This window comes from Mycetomoellerius zeteki, unplaced genomic scaffold (genome assembly GCF_001594055.1).
Source record: "Mycetomoellerius zeteki isolate Tzet28-1 unplaced genomic scaffold, Tzet1.0 scaffold102, whole genome shotgun sequence".
In the NCBI taxonomy this organism is placed as follows: Eukaryota; Metazoa; Arthropoda; class Insecta; order Hymenoptera; family Formicidae; genus Mycetomoellerius; species Mycetomoellerius zeteki.
In genome coordinates this window covers 482,181-489,414 of record NW_017255933.1, presented here as the reverse complement: position 1 = coordinate 489,414, position 7,234 = coordinate 482,181, and the positions used below count along the sequence as shown (strand labels likewise).

At 41.9% G+C, this 7,234-nt stretch overlaps 1 long non-coding RNA gene across 1 annotated transcript; it reads right to left on the bottom strand.

The window, feature by feature from the left end:
- Positions 1-2,454: 2,454 nt before the first annotated feature.
- On the bottom strand, positions 2,455-6,813 carry LOC108732140 (uncharacterized). Its single transcript, XR_001937052.1, has 3 exons — positions 6,407-6,813; positions 2,840-2,931; positions 2,455-2,600 (listed from the first exon to the last, which is right to left on the bottom strand). It is a non-coding gene; the product is annotated as an uncharacterized lncRNA (long non-coding RNA).
- Positions 6,814-7,234: the final 421 nt, after the last annotated feature.

The window sequence follows — 7,234 nt, the reverse complement described above, 5'->3', positions numbered from 1 at the left end:
TGTTCATCAATGATTCGCGCATGGTGATACATCGATGGAATGAGGGTGAGGAAAAAGAAAGAATCTCACAGCCCCCGCGTCTAAAACAGTATTTCATAGATATAGCCGATGAAGCCTCCTTGTGGCCGGCAAATATAATAAACTTAGGGTCCATATATCCACGCTTATGGTGGCTGATGGCAGATCCCAAGAAAAAGGAACATCTCGCTGTGTATCCGTAAGGAAAAGGGGGGAGAATACCCCGGCTATCGTCATATTTTCTGATTTTCCGCCAATAAACCCCATTACTATTTATCAGACTAATGCGTCCTTATAACTCCCATTAACAACAATCTATACGCTCTAACGCATTAGCGGCCCGGTACCCGCACCATCGCCAAATTTATTATTAGATGTGGAAGAACCGTTACGCTTAATTGCATGTAGGTTTGTTCTCGAACTTTCGGTGGTCGAAAGTCATACAGGACCCTCCGGAGAAATTATATCGATATTATAAGGTCGTGCTATTCTCCCCAGCCAGAGAAGATAGAAAGCGAGGTTAAACATGTAGTATTAACTGTTCGATACTCAGAGAGAATAAGATATTTGTTAGTGTTGAGAATTGAGGTAAAAATAAATTCAATAAATAATTAAACGGTCAAGAAGGAATTATTGTGTTAATTATATATTGATATAATTATGAATTAAATATGTAATATAATTATTGATATGACCCCACTGCATAAATTATAAAGATAATATTCTTCTCTCTAGATATTATTATAATTAATAATAAAATTAGGATTTTCATAGTTATTTTGAGTAACTATAAATACAGACAAAAACTTTTAGTCGCAAAGTAATCATTCAAAATCCTCAACAATTCAGCAAATATGTTGTAGCATAGTGTCCATTTCCATTAAAATTAACGAAACAAGAGTCATCTCATAGTCCAAGAAACCACCCTTTAGCTTCGTGTCGTATAATTAAATGTCAGGATCTAAATTTATCGTTCCGTAAGAGAAGATACTTTCGGAAATTACTCAGCTTACGGGTAACTGTAAAGTCTCGCTTGTACGAGATCACTATTATGTAAGAATCTCCCGTTCTCTAATCGGAATGTTAAATTTTAATAAAAGTACAACCAGTTCCCTTTTAATCCGTCTTAATCAGAAAAGATAGTAATTTTAATACATAACAAAAAATGTATGCGTTCGTTTTAAATATATTTTCAGCATTAAAACATTCAATCCTTTCGAGCTATTTTTCCAGTCGCCACTCAATCACCGCGATTTAGTCGTGATTTATTCACGTAAATTCTATCGTTCTCTCGCCGTGAAGAGGAATTAAACGACGGAGGCGACGTGAAAACTCGTTCGATGAGAGCAATATCGTCCGTTATTGGTAGGCACCAGCGTTAACGCCGGCGACCGAACGGGGAACGAAAATGAGAGGAGAGAGGAGAGAAAAAAAGCAGCGTGAAAGAGGCGAGAGATAATTAACGAGAAGCGAGTACACAATATCTTTTCCCAAACGGCTCGACGCGAACTGCACACTTGTTGCTTATCTGCACTTCGGCGTAGACATGTCGGTAACGGGTTAGGATAACATGTTTAACACGGCAGATAGCTACTTATCAGTCGCTCTCTCTGTTTGTCGTGCACCATAAAGTTATAAAGTCCAGACGATGCGCTGTCACGGTGTACTATAAATTACGAACCTCGTGTCGTTTATGAAAAAAAAGAGAGAAAAACGAAAAGAAAAAAAGGAATAAGGAACGTGCGTACCCTCTGTACGCCCGGTCGTCTTATCGGCACGATAAACACCGACGACGGATTCGTTGCACCTTCCAACGGACTTTAAGTTCGTGCGTAATTACTTAATCGCGGGGAAATTACAAGGGGAGCGCATAACGGCTTGATTATAACGCGTAGAATCATTTAGTACTGTACATCACGTATACAAAATGTCCCAGGATCTCATTACCTCATCAACTTTATCAATGATTTCTTTCCTGAACCAATTTGAAACTGATTTTTCTTAAGTATTGAGCGTAATTTAGAGTGTAATTAAAATATTGATTTGTCAACAACTCATAAAACTCAAATTTATATCTGTTCTTTAAATAACAACATCTTTTAATACACAAATATTGAAGCGACAAGTAAATACATTACTACAGCCATAATTCGACAGTCATTTCGGTGAGATAAGTAATTTCCTGGAGAGATATATATATATATATATATATTTTCGGGAATCCCCATCACGGATGAGGCTAACTACCCTTTGTCTTCTGCGTTATAGAAGTACGGCGGCAACGAGTGGCCATTTTAACCCCTTTTCCTTGCGAGACATAAATAATGATCGTCGCTAATTTGGCTCCGGTGCAGCCCTTGGCCGGTAGCGAACGTAAACCGCGCAATTATAATGCCGCCACATTAGAATTTATTCCCACGGCAGCCGGCAGCCTCTCCTCCGTAACCTTTTTCTAAAGCTTACGTACTTAATCCGGTTGAAATATTTTTTCCCGTGGCTTCGCCGTCGGATATCGGCCTCGGATTTTCGTTGGAACTTAAACCATTTAATTAAGTCAGGACAACCGGATAGTACGTCGTTCGCTACGGAGGCAAAAGAAGAAGGAGTCGCGAACAAGGACAAAGCAAGAATTATTTGAAAGTACTAGTGAATTATTCTCCTCACTGTTTAATCGATGATAAATCGCTAATAGTAATCCTTTTAACTATAAAATCTTTTTCTTTTGCAAAATAAAATAATTTTATTTAAAATTCCAAAGATGCGGAAAATGAAATCATCACATAACATAATAATTATAATTACTACTTAAAATAGTTCTTACCTTTTCACTGAATCTGTATGTCGTAAAGCTGATATAAGTATCACAACGTCCCATGACAGATCGTTCGGAGTGGATTGTTGCGCAAACGTCATCTGCAACAAATGAACCATTCGGTTTTTTTTTTTCATCGTCACGTGTCGTTCGAAATGTAAAAGTAAACGAGCAAAATCACCACGGTGCAAAAATGTTTTTCGAGAACCGGATAGATTCGCGCGCGCAGCTGGTACGCAGATACAACGATCTCCATTATATCGAAATCCGGAATTTCACGCGGCCGAACGCGGCTTGAACTTCCACTATACGTTCGCGCGGGGCCTCGACATATTCAGCCAAACGCGCGCACACGCGCACGTAAAGGTATGTGTGCGCGCAAACGTAGCGGCGCGCGGCTTTTCCGCATTGTATTCGGGGAACAAGTAATTGGATGCCGTGCGAGAGATTTGCGATATTTCTAGTGTGTAATGCGCGGCAATACGCGCAACGTTAAATCAAATCCAATTCGAGCTCTCGCGCGCCGTACGGCGCGGCATGGAGTGGCACCTGACAAACTCATTGGTCTGACAAATTGAATCATTCGCCGTTCAATTGCTTCGTGCGGATATACACGCGCGTGGAGACGAACGCGTGCGCGCGGGCGCAGGAAGGTGCGTGCGTGTGCGTTGCGTGAGCGGTCGGATTGTGTGTGCGAGTGCGGGTACGGATGCGGGACCGTCGAGTATCTGGTGTCCGCTGTTTGTTGCCACTCTACTGCATCGCCGTCAATGTGTCGAAACCACCCCTTCGCCCTTCTACGTAATACAGTGACGTTGAATTAACTCGCGATCGAACGTGCAACTTTGAAATTCATCTGCGAAAAGAACAGCTGCTTGCGTCACTTTTCATCGTATTAGTCCTCATTGCAATAAAATTATACTTAATAAGATACATTTGTAGAAAAGTAAGAACTTGTCGCTTCTTTCACTAATATTTTTATTTTATATTCATTTGTATTCAACACTATATTAATTTCGTTTAAGAAAGGACTCCATCCTAGAGCTCATTAAATGGTGATATTTCTCTCTTTCTCTCTCTCTCTCTTAATATTTTTGTAATCTCAGGCATTTACGTGTTCTAAATAAAATTTCTGCAAACGTTGATATCACGTAAATTAAAAAATATATTTTTTTTATAAATGCATATATTGATATTTTATTATTTATATAATACGTGTTTTGCATTCGTGGAATCGAATGCACGCTGCGGTGAATAATTAACCGCGTCCACGCATACGCGATGAAAATTCACAAAATATATGCGCGTGCAAACGCATCAGGACGCGGCAATAATCATCCCCTGGTCTCTTCGATTTTTGATGAGAAAGGAACCGCGGTGCACGGCCATTCGATCGCGGCGTTGCGTAAAATCCGAATCGATCCATTCGATACACGAATATGGAGAGACGGAGAGAGACAAAGAGAGAGAGAGAGAGAGAACGCGCGCGGAACGCATGCAGAATGCAGGGCGGCCGCATACGTGAAGCGACGAGGCGTCGGCCGTGTGACGCGATCACACGGTGTGCGATGTGTGAAATGGAGCACGATCCCCTCTCTCCGGTAATTATATGTATCCTATCCCGAGTCGCTATCTCGCCTACCGGCGGTCGAACCGGCGCGGTGCGGCGCGGCGTGACGCGGCTCGGTGCGTCGAGCACGAGCAGTGCATCGATGGCATGGCGTAGCGGCGTGACACAACCGCCGGCTCCTGTCTCCCGGACTCGCACAGACCGAACGCGTCGATCCCCCCAGCGTGGCGATCCCCGGATGCACCGCGTGCGTGAGCATCGTCCACCCATCGACTGCATCATCATCATTCCCTCCCTTCCTCCCCCTTCCCTATCTCTGGTCTCGCGCGCGTTATTCGCTGTCCCGCATGGACCACTGATCCTTCGTTTCGGTTTCGGAACGCGTACCACATCGTGCATTGTCCATCGATCTTTACGATCGATCCACGACGCGCGAATACCAAGCGCGATTTTTGAGGGTGGAATTCGACGCGAGTCCGTTTGTACGGTCGAAAGGGATTTTATTATCGGACGCTATAATGTCGATTGGCAACCGTTTCGAAGATGTATGGGATGACATTTCAGTTGATATTCGTCGTAACGTTCCACTTGGCCTTTTTTTTATGCCTTTGAATTCGATATTAGAGTCATCAACCGTTTTAGGTACATATTAAGGCAGGAATGAATACGAAATGAGCAGAATATATGTAATAAATAATATCAATAAACTCGGTACATAAATTTATAATCATAATTAATGTGATATCTTTTGTATAATTATTATAGAAAGTTTAATCTCCTGATTAACATAATACGAAGCATGCACTGTTAAATTTATAATGACAAATTACAACAATATGAGTTATTTTTAATTATTTCTATAGGCCGCTATTACTCCTACTTAATATGACGTTAATTTAAATACACACCACGCAGTTAAACAATTTAACGGAAGAAAATGTATTAAATTTGACTCAAATTTAGTTTATTATTTATTAAGTGCACAGTAGCATGGACGTTTATTTATTCTGAAACTAATCACAGAAATAGATTAAATTACATTTTAATGGAAGTTAAAAATAACAAAATGTTTTTTTTTTTTAACTCTGGGATTGGGTTCTGCCCATTGCTTTTTGATATCTAACTATGTGTTAAGGCATTTCGATGCGTTCGAAGATCTGTGACCATCTTAAATTTATTTATCTCTCGCGCGTAACGAAGCACCTCCAGTAGTAATTCTGTACATGTCCGTCATTATCTCGATTTGTGCAGGCTATGTTTACGACGGTGATATCAGTCCGAGACTGTAATCGGCGTATCGTTAAGCGGCATCAACGAAAATGACGATGCGCCTCGATACGTATCGGGCCGCGCGACGCGCGTAATGACAAGCGCAAATGCACGTAACATCGGCGGTGCACGCTACACCGGATATCGCGTAGCCGGGCACACACGTGCGCCGGCGATGTTCCGAGGCGGAACGATTTCGCAGCATCGAATTGCGCGGCGCCGGCTGCGCGTGCAATAGCCGCTTATTGCACAAATCACACGCATTATTGACTGCTATTGTACCTCTTCGGCCGACGAGCCATTGCATTGTTCGCGTATTGCGTGCCCCTTCCTCCGGAATAAACCGATAAACTTTACCTCTCTCGGAGATATTTGAATGCAGCGGCAAGTTAATTCAATGATATTAAAATATTTCAAGAAAGTCTTTTATATATTTTTTATTATATATTAGTTTTATGGAAAAAAGAAAGCTGTATTTTAAAGATTAATTGTAGAAGACTGATTTATTATTAATCCCCTTAATCACCGCAATCAAAAAATATCCTAATTTACTCGTATGGATATCTTGAACTCGAACTTTTTTTTCTTGTATCTTCCATAAATTTCAATGGATTTTAATTAATTTTTTTTTAAACGCTGAACTGTAGTGTTCAAATCTGTAAATAAAAAAAGATTTCGAAGAATGTTAAAAGTTATGTCCAAAAACGTAAGGAAGAGTTTTACAGAAATGTACGAACTAAAATATTCGTTCGGATCCAAAAGGTTCAGTGTTGTAGTTGACGGTTAAGATGACTAGTAGATTATTATAGAACTTGTGTCTGTTTTAAAAGTTAGGATCAATTCCGTGACTTAGTCAGCTATCCTTTTAGTCGCATAGAACAGAACTTTATACAAAGACGACGCGACGCGCTGTTATAAATGTCAGATGGTAGCACTCGAGCGATCGGAGCAGCGCTGCAGCGCGAGAGACGTGTCATGCAAGTTGATCGTAAAGCCGGCAGGAGGTATCGTTCAAGTAAATAAATCTTCATGCCCGGGACTACTTTCTCGAAAGAAAACACGGTGGGAGGCAGGCAGTTCATCTGACTTGTAGGTCGAACGGTAGGATCGACGGCGTCGATGGATCGAGTGCCCTTTGAGTGCTCTCGTCTCGGGCTTCAGGATATCTTCGAAGGGTCGAACGGGAGCCGTTCGAGGTCCGCAGGTCAGACACTCCTGAACGGATTTAGGCAGGAAAAGCCTCGCGGCAGGCACTCGACTCGGCCACAAACAGACGCGAGGCGTGCTGGCGCCAGTCTGGAAAATCGAAGGTCCTGGATGACTCGGAGACCACCGGGACGACTCCCTTCTCTCCATAGGGTGACCACCCTACATGTATACATCCTACAAGTCTCGACGATACAGATGTTCCCGTATGTCACAAGGATTTTTCCGTAACCACGACGGAAGTTTTCTCGCGATACCGGGCCACCTTACATCTGTTTAGACTCGTTGACAAGCTTTTTATAAGGAGAGATAGGTTTATATTCTGTGGCGGGTATGCTGCAAGGAATAACGCAAGTTGT